The sequence below is a fragment of the Vicia villosa genome, linkage group LG1 (genome assembly GCF_029867415.1).
Source record: "Vicia villosa cultivar HV-30 ecotype Madison, WI linkage group LG1, Vvil1.0, whole genome shotgun sequence".
NCBI classification, from domain to species: domain Eukaryota; kingdom Viridiplantae; phylum Streptophyta; class Magnoliopsida; order Fabales; family Fabaceae; genus Vicia; species Vicia villosa.
In genome coordinates, this window is record NC_081180.1 from 113,054,569 (window position 1) to 113,065,360 (window position 10,792).

Below are 10,792 nucleotides of genomic sequence, written 5' to 3' on the forward strand. Positions count from 1 at the left end.
AATTTAGTGGACTAATAAATAAACAAACATAGTATTACGGTTGCTTGCTTGAATTTTAACTCGTGTGGTAATTTTAAAGTACCATGTTCATAGCTAAACAAGCACAAATGTCAAATTACCATGCTCATAGCTAAACAACTAACAAGCACCTGTATTTTGGAAACACCCAAAGTCGAGATGATGCCTCAAAATTTATTGTTGTTATTAATATTTACATTAAATGTTTTTTTTATATATATTTTTGTTTTGGGTGAACACTACCATTTCTTTAAGCTTTGTTTCCGAGTTTGATGGGGAGGGAAAAAGAAGACTTTCGAAAATAAAATTTTAAAAAAAGATATAGAAAAATATTTGACATTTTAAAAAAATATGATTTTGTTTAAAATGATAAAAGAGTAATTAACATTACCAAATTTTTAATTTTCAGAATACTATAACAACCTAAAAGATTTTTGGAAAATTTATGTAAGTTCTCCAAAACCCCCACTCAATACAATTTTTGAGTTCTCACATTTAATGGAGTTTTTGGTGTTTTAAATAAAATCAAACCCTCCTACCCAAAATCTTTATATTTTTTCACCAAATCCTTCCTATTTTTCAAAACCCTCCTCTCCATTTCCCTCAAAACTCTCAAACATAGCCTTAAGTTTAGTTGAATACTGGTACTCTTAACTCATCAAACACTATAATTCCATGTCACATCACTTTTTATTTTATTTTTAAAATAAATTAAAATTTTAACATAAATTATAGTAAATATACGTGTACACAACTTAAATTTATGGGTACTAAAAAATTAAAATTTTTATTTATGTGTATTTTATCTCTAAATATCCTTTCTCTTTTTTTATATCATGGTTGGTTTTAACATTTTCAAATAGAATTATTGTTCTATGAAAATGAAAAGTTACAAAAATATTTTTCAAATTTAACTTTTATTAATAGTACGTGTTTTAGTTGATCTCAAGTCCATGACATTAAAGTTACGAAGTATTGTTCGCTTTAGGTGTGAGAATCATCATGACTATGTTTTTTTTAGAAAAAAATGCATCGTTAGATTGAGGTGTATGAGTGTTGTATATAAACTATCGTTAGCCTCGATTTCCAAGCAATGTTTGATTATTTTGGTTACCCTGAAACACTTACCCCCACTCGATGATAAGGGGTATGATACAAACTTCGAGTTCCCACAAACGACGTGAATGTTTCAGTTGACCTCAGGTTCATGTCACTGCATCTACTAAGTATTATTTGCTTTGAGTGTGAGAATTATCACAATTCCGCCCTTTATAAAAGATGCATTGTTGGATTAAGGTGTATGAGTGTTGTATATGAAATACCCTTAGCCTTAATTTCCACACAATATGGGACTATTTTTGCCAGCACAAAACAAGTATGATTCTAACATGCATGGTCGTACTCAAATAACTTAATACGAGATATTGAGTTTATTTGTTGTTATCAAGTATACCCAAGAATCAAGGAATATAATATTGGACTATACAAAAATGACACATTCTATGTCTTGTGTTCAATATAGATATAATGAAAAAATGGTAATCGTACATATGATCTTTATCTTAGAAATATTATGTCGGATCACATGCCATTCTTGTTATTTGGATAGAAGTGATGTTTTGATAAGTACAACCCACTATTTATAATATTAAATATGTGATTTAATATTATTGTCAACGTGACAGAACCTACATGGTCACGCACATAGAATACTTAACAAATAATTAAATTAAATAAGAATTAATTTAATTAGATGTTAATTGTAATTAATACATTAACGCAAATATAATATATATTGAATATTATTTATTTAAATAAATAAAAATTAACAATTAATTAAACAAACTATGATTGAATTTAATTAATACTTTACTTTATTTAATTAAAAGAGTTTAATTAAATATAAATAAAATTGAACTTATTTTAAAAAAGTTCAAAATAAAAATATTAGTGTTTTAGTAGATTTTTGTATAATTTGAGGAGCTTTTTCTCTTACAAATTCTAGTTGTCACATTTTTTTTTTTAAAAATCACTAGCATTGCATTCTGTTTTGTACTCACGTGGACTTCATAGAGATCTTGGTATTTTTCATGTTCGTGATCAAAGTTAAATCAGATTTCAAGAGGTATTTCTATGATCCTTACTTTGATAATTATTTTGTGATTATGATTTATCAGGATCTCTATCTATTAAAATTGTTTCACTAAGAGGATTAAAATTTTAAAAAATCCTCTCTTAAATCTCCAACATGATTATCTTGTATAATATTTTTGTAAAGAATTTAAAGGTTGCAAGTTAAACCTAAAAAAAATTTGAGCCGAAGGTTTTTGAGTTAAGTTTGTGCAAAAGATCTATTTGTTATTAAAGGTTAGTGGGTTGATCTTTTGTAAAAGTTGAAGTTGTAATTAAAGGTTGTTTGAGATGATATTATAAAAGCTCAAGTTTGATTTTAGTGGAACTATGAAGAGATTTTTTTTTGGAAACATGGGTAAGCCAAGTGGTTAGGCCAAATCTATATAAATCTCTGGTGCAATATCTCTATCTCTTCTCGCTTTATTTTTTATTATTTATTTGAGTGAAGGTCCATTTTAGTCTCTCACAAAAATTACACAATCTAAATTAGTCCCTCACAAAAAAATGGCCTGATTTAATAATCCCTTACAAAATTTAACCGGACCATATTAGTCTTCCTGTTAATATTTTTTTCAAACTAATTTTTTTTATACTTTTAAACCGTAAATTAATCCCTTACAAAATTTAACCGAACTATATTCATCGTAAAAGACGCTATTAGTTATAGTGAAGATTGATAGGTACCAGACTAATCCTAACCATAAATTTTTTGTACTGTTTGCACAATAGAAGTTAAAGTGACATGAATGGAGAAGACTTGCACATAATAATTGGAATAAAATATTAAAAGTATAAATTGGAAAAATCTCATGAATTTGAAAAAACACCCTAACTTTCTGGAAAAATATGTTGCGTACGACAAGGCAATGCGATGCATTATACAATTAAAAGAGAGCCATGTCAATAATCCGCAAAAATGAGGCGTACAGATAGGGCGATGCAAGGTGTTTTTGTGAGTTCTTAAATTTTTCTATAAACTCCCAACATTGTTAAGTTGCAAGAGTTCCTAACTTTTTCACTAAGAAGACCAAATTTTAGAGCTTGAAGCTAATGGAGCATTGTATAAGGCATCAAAGATCCGTTCTTCAATGGATTACTGGCGTTGAAGCTTCTCAATTCATCTTTTCATATGTAATCTTTCTATCTTATCAAACTTATTGTTCTAGAATAATGAGTAGCTAATTTCATATTTTTTAGGGATAAGTGCCTGAATTTGAATTACCTTGTACTTTGGATTTGGTTTTTCAACTAGAATATTATTATCAATGTATGATTTATCTTTAATCAATGCTTAACACTACTTACTGAATGATTAGATGTGAATTGTTGAATGATTTTTTGTTGGAACGGAAGTTCAACGTTTAATCCATGATAAATGACTTGCTGTAATGTTTTCACAATAAAGGTACTAGAAAGAGACAAGAATATGGAATAAAGATGTTCTCTTTATATGAAAATGAAATAAAGACAGTCAACTCCAAATATCAATGGAGGAATGAGTACAAAGTCTTAAAAGAAATACTAAAATAGGGAAAGTTGCAGAAGAGAGAAAAGGGGAAAAGAATCTCATCAGAGCCTAGAGAGAGAGAATTCACATATGCCAAATCATGCCTACCCTCCTCTATCTCAAGACTGTCTTATTATACCCAAGGTCACACACAATCCTTGAGTCGGCAACTCTCAAAACGAATTCTGTTGCTACGTCTCACGCCCTTGATTCCCGGATCCATAACAAACTCATTTTCCAGCTGTCCTGACCCATGTGCCTCTGCTGAGTCAGCATTGACCCCACTTGTATTCATTACAATACCTTCCCCTTTAAAATCAACCTTGTCCTCAAGGTTGAATTCAGGATAGTTTTTCTTCATAGTATCATAGTTTTCCCAAGTTGCTTCCACATTAGGCAATTGCTCCCATTTGACCAAAAGTTGATGAATTGGTTGAAGGCCTTGTCTAATGGTTCTGACATCTATAATAGCTTCGGGTTGCAAAATAGGACCTAACTCAGATGTGATCAGCGGAAGTGGCAAGTATGGTTCTTGGTGAGAACCTTTGAATGGTTTCAACTGTGATATGTGAAAAACCGGATGGATTCTAGCGGTATTTGGCAGCTTCAGCTTGTAGGCCACTGTTCCCACCCGCTCTATGATTTGAAAAGGACCAAAGTAACGCAGTCCTAACTTTTGATTTCTCCTTAAGGCAACAGAATGCTGTCTATAAGGCTGCAGTTTCACCAGCACCATGTCCCCCACTTGAAGTTGTACATCAACTCTTTTCTTGTCAGCTTGGGTTTTCATGATTTGTTGAGCACGAGATAAATTATGTTTCAGTTGAATTAGTAATTGGTCCCTGTCTAATAATTGTTGTTGAAGTTCCTGTGGATCAGCAGAACTAAGATTGTATTTGGTCATTGAGGGGGGGTCTCTACCATATAATGCCTTAAAAGGAGTCATCCCAATACTTGTGTGGTGAGTAGTATTATACCAGTACTCCGCCCAAGATAATGTTTTGTACCAACTTTTAGGATTCTCAAAAGTAAAACATCTCAAATATAATTCTAAGCACTTGTTTAATGCCTCTGATTGGCCATCTGTCTGTGGATGGTATGCAGTGCTCATTGCCAACGTAGTGCCTTGGATATGAAACAAGTGTTGCCAAAAGTTGCTGGTAAAAACCTTGTCACGATCAGATACAATGGATTTTGGCATTCCATGTAGTTTGACAACTTGATTCATAAAAATCTCAGCCACACTTTTGCTAGAAAAATCTGATTTCAAGGCCAAGAAGTGGCCATACTTTGTCAGTCTATCCACTACTACAAGAATCACTGTGAATCCAAAAGATAGTGGTAAACCAGTTATAAAGTCCATAGCAATGTCTTCCCAAACTTGTTGGGGTATAGGTAAGGGCTGAAGCAACCCTGCTGGTAGAGTATTTACAGTTTTCGCTTGTTGGCAGATAGCACAAGAGGCAACATACTCTTTGACATCAGTTTGCATATTTGGCCAAAAAAACCGTGATCTTATCTTAGCAAGGGTACGAGAAAATCCGGCATGTCCTCCGATAGGCGAGGAATGTAGTTCATGAAGCACCTTTTTGATAAGACAGCTTGGAGACGGTAAGACAAGTCTATTTTTCCAATACAACAAACCATCTTTAAAAGCATAATTGGGGTCTGGATTTTTATTTTGCTGACAGAGGATGACCATGGACTTTAAGTGCTCGTCATTCTTTAATTCCCTTTTCAATTCTTGGAGGAAAAGCAACTGTGGTTCTGACCACGATATAGCAAATAGCCTGGACAAGGCATCGGCTGCAAGGTTTTCTTTTCCTGGCTTGTATTCAATTGTAAAATCATAGCCCAAAAATTTATGCAACCAAGCTTGTTGCTCTGGTGTATGCAATGATTGATCCATCAAGCTCTTGAGGCTCTTTTGATCCGTGCGAATGATGAACTTGTGACCAAGAAGATAGTGACGAAATTTCGCCAAAGCTTGAGTGATTGCCATAAATTCTCTAGAGTAAGCTGATTGCTTTTGTTTCTGAGGTGCTAATTTATGAGAAAAATATGCAATAAGGTGCCCACATTGGCTAAGGACAGCTCCAACACCAATGCCCGAAGCATCTGTTTCTAATACAAATGGCTGAGAGAAATCTGGCAGTGCTAATACAGGAGCACTTGTGACAGCAGTTTTGAGTTGGACAAAAGCATTAGCTGCAGCCTCATTCCATGTAAACGCATCTTTGCGCAACAAGTCCGTAAGCGGTGCTGCTAAATGGGCATATGATTTGATAAAGCGCCTATAATACCCGGTCAACCCAAGAAATCCTCTCACCTGCTTGACATTCGAGGGAACAGGCCATTCCAAAACGGCCTGCACTTTTTGTTTATCCATAGATACACCAGATCCTGAAATAGTATGGCCAAGATAGTCTACTTTCTTTGACCCAAAAGAACACTTAGAGAGTTTAACAAATAGCTCCTGGTTTTGCAAAGTATTTAAGACAAATTCTAAGTGTTGAAGGTGAGAATGCCATGTAGGGCTATAGACGAGAATATCGTCAAAGAAAACCAAGACAAATTTTCTTAATACCTCTTGAAAAATCTTGTTCATCAATGATTGAAAAGTTGCTGGTGCATTTGTTAGGCCAAATGGCATCACAAGCCATTCGTAATGTCCATGGTGTGTCCGAAATGCCGTTTTGTGTCTATCCTCTGGTTGAACTAAAATTTGATGGAACCCAGACCTTAAATCAAGCTTAGAGAAGTATTGAGCACCAAATAGTTCGTCTATTAACTCATCCACTGTCGGCATAGGAAAGCTATCTTTGACCGTGACATTATTAAGAGCTCTATAGTCAGTGCAAAACCTCCATGTACCATCCTTCTTTTTGACTAATAGTATAGGTGAAGAAAAAGGGCTCGTGCTGGGCTGAATGATACCTTGTTCTAACATGTCATGGACAATTTTCTCAATTTGTTCTTTTTGGCTATGAGGATATCTGTAAGGTTTTACCTTAACCGGATCAGAACCTTCTTTCAAAATAATGGCATGATTATGTTGTCTAGATGGTGGTAAGGAAGCAGGGGTATTGAACACATCCTTATAAGTGTGTAGCAGACAAGCTAATTCAGGTTCAATGTTGTCAGGGAGGTCAAGGAGTTGGTCTTGAGGCTCAACAGTTTTGGCTAAGTGTATGGAAAACATTTCGGAAATGGAGTTGGTTTGGTGTAGTCTTTTAATATGATGAAATTGGGCTTGTGTAGGTGAAACTGGTTTGTTACCCTGTAAGGTTATAAAGTTGCCATTATGGTAAAACTTCAAACATAGTGAGGCATAATCAGCAACATGAGGACCAAGTGAGGCTAACCAAGGGGCTCCGAGAATCACATCAGCACCAACAATTGGTAGAAGGAAGACAGGTAAATTAAGTTCCTGATTTTGGACTTTAATTTTCAAGTCTCGGATTAATCCTTCTACTTCCATAGCATTTCCATTTCCAACCAACACTTTAAAGTGTGCACCAGTTTCAATGGGTAGCTTAAGGCATTGTGCTATTCTAGGGTGTAGAAAACTGTCACTACTACCACCATCAAATAGTATTTGAACCTCAATGTGTCCTATTGTACCAGTAAATTTTATAGTACCTAGGCCCTGTGTACCAGTGAGAGCATTAAAAGATAAATGCAGTTGTAATGTAGGGTCTGTGTCTGTGACAATGTTGAGTTCAGGTTGTGGGTCTGATGTTGCCATAACATTATTTTCCAGTGTGTCAGGATCAGTTTGTAGTAGCATAAGGTGTCTGTTTGGGCATTTGTGGTTGAAGGAGAATTTCTCATCACATGTATAGCACAGTCCTTTGTCCCTTCTAAGCTGCATTTCCGCCGGGGTCATATTTTTTATGGTGTATGGCTTAAATGTTTGGTTTGTAGGTTTTAGGTTAGGTGTAGGTAAGAGTGGTGGAAGGGTGCTTTTTTGTAGTTGTGATGGTGTTGTATGGTTCCAGGTTGGCTTATTTGTGGTTGGTGTGGTGGTGATATTTGTGGCTTTTGATGAATTAAGCTTGGTACGTGGTAAGTATTTTTCTTCATAGAGTTTGGCTAGAGAAACAGCTTTTATCAAGGTAATAGGACACTGAGCTCTCACATCTCTAGTGATATGTTCATTTAACCCACTCAAGAAACAGTCAAGTAAAGCATCAACACTTAGACCACACACTCTATTAGCTAGTGATTCAAGTGCAACTTCAATTCGTTCCATCCTTGTATTGTGTGCTGCTTCAGAGATGCTAGCACGAGTTGCATACTCTTCATCACGTTTTTCTAGTTTTTCAAATAGTGAATTGATTTGAGCTTGCATCTCTTTCATACGTGTGTGTTCTGCCATGATGATAATGAAAGAACCAATGTAATGTTTTCATAATAAAGGTACTAGAAAGAGACAAGAATATGGAATACAGATGTTCTCTTTATATGAAAATGAAATAAAGACAGTCAACTCCAAATATCAATGGAGGAATGAGTACAAAGTCTTAAAAGAAATACTGAAATAGGGAAAGTTGCTGAAGAGAGAAAAGGGGAAAAGAATCTCATCAGAGCCTAGAGAGAGAGAATTCACATATGCCAAATCATGCCTACCCTCCTCTATCTCAAGACTGTCTTATTATACCCAAGGTCACACACAATCCTTGAGTCAGCAACTCTCAAAACGAATTCTGTTGCTACGTCTCACGCCCTTGATTCCCGGATCCATAACAAACTCATTTTCCAGCTGTCCTGACCCATGTGCCTCTGCTGAGTCAGCATTGACCCCACTTGTATTCATTACACTTGCTTAGTTTTATTTTAGGTTAAATTACTTCCAAAGTCCTTTAAGTTATTTAATTGTAACAGTTTGGTCCTTCAAGTTTTTTTTGTAGGAACTTGGTCCTTTTGGGTGATAACTGCCTCCTTTTTCTCTCATTTTAATCATTTAGAAATATTGATTGTTGTGTTTTTTGGAAGCACTTCATCATTTTTACACCCCTCAAAATAATTGCATCCACAGTTATCACATTTTGTCGGTTAAAAAAGGATAATGGTGCACACATTTGATAACATAAAAGACCTAGTTGTAGCGAAAATAACATAAAAGACCAAACTGTTACAATTAAATAACTTAAAGGACCTTGGGAGTAATTTAACCTTTATTTTATGATAACTATATACTAAATGATTATGATTGAATTGTTGTATGATTTTTTGTTAGAACGTAAGTTCAATGTATCCTTGATAAATGATCCACTTAGTTTGATTTATGATTCACTATATACTTTAAGGATTAACTTAAAACTAAAGGTTTATTCACAAGGAACTACAAATTAATAAACTAGAAAATCCCTAATCATACAAGATAGTAATTCCTTTGGCAGAGTTAATTTAGAGTGCTAAAGGAAAATCAAATCAGTTTCTTCCTAGAAATTGTAACAATAATATTTTGTCATAAGAAATTCCGTTTTATTATCTGATTTAGAAACACAACTATGAAAAGCAAAATTTTAAATTTTTTCAACTAATTGAGAGAGTTAAAATTCAATGAGACTATCTATCTTTGAGTTTGTCACTCGGTAGCTATATTGTTTTTTATTATGGATCTATGTGCTTGCAAGTATGGTACTTATACATCTTTTGTTGAACTAAAGATTGTGATGTTGTTGACGGTCTTGGTGTTCTGATGACGACAACAATAATGCTTGTTAAAGTCCTTGGTAACAAATTTCCAACTCTTTGATGATGGTGTCTAAACTTGAAGATATCTCAAGCCTCATAAAGCAAAAGATTCAAAGTTCCAGTAAAGTGCTTATATGATCAGTGTATCTGGAAAAAGAACTTGAAGCTTCATAATTGTGAAAGTGAGGAAGTGTGGGGGCTCTTCTCGGTTGTGTCTGTTTGAGTGACCTGAGTCTTGTAAATGTAAGAGAGTAACAACTAAGCTACTAAGACAACTCACACTCACTAAAAACTTTGAGAAGCCTCTCTTGATTTGATAAAACCACATACAAATATTTAAAGGCCTAGCTAATTGATTAGGGAACTGTCTGATCAATTAAAAGCATTTTTTTACAAAAGATACTCAATAAGCCCTAATTTTATATAACATCTATAACTTCCAGCGGTCTAATACACTTTCTATAACCGCAATCACCTAATTGCATCGGTGTTATACCCACAAAAAAGGTCACTCACTTCATATGAGATTCATGTGCAATTAACTGTTTTGAAATGTCAGTGCTAGAGAAGACTTTGCCGCTCTGAAGCACGGGTATTTCTAAAATGGTGAAGTATCGGTAGCGAGTACGCTCCCCGCTCCCGTATCTGGTACACGTACCGTACTCGTGGTACTTTATTTTTTTTCATTATTTGATTTTGTAAAAAATTTGTGAATTTCCCAAATAGTATATCCGTGTATTTTAAAATTTTCGTTATTGTATCTTAATATTATTTTTTATTTTTTAAAATTTTTATAGTGATATTTTGTTGTGAACATAACAATTTAGTTTTCTGCTCATATATTTTATAAACCAACTCTTAATTTTATTACCGTACCATACCAGTGTTAGCTGAAGATTTCGTTTTATAAATTTGGTTCTTCGAAGAAGTAAAAATTCGAAGGAAAGATGGTTACTGATGACCATCCCTTAAAAATAAAAGAATGGCTCCTGATGGCCATGCTTCGAGAATGAAGACTTCTAAGTTCGTTATGAAGATAATAAATACTGAAGCTAGTAGAAGTATATGTCTTCGAGGACTTAGACAAAATTTATGAAATATGTTCAAGTATTACTACTTAGCGTGTTTTCGTAGTGTTTTTAAATACACTGCCACGCGTCGAAGAAGGACTCAGGCGGGAAGATTTGAAATTCGAAGACGGTTTCGTAACTGTCTAAATAACAGATGGCGTCCCTGGAGTTCTTATGAGAAACGTGGCATTAGATTAGCGTAGGGCCGTTAAGGTCGAAATTAGTATAAATAGGAGTCTTAATGTTAGGATTCTGTGTGTTCATTTTGTACAAATCACTCACATATTACTCAAGTATCAAGTGTTAAGAGAAAGAGTTCGCTGAGAAAATGTACGTATGACACCACCATTTTAATACATGT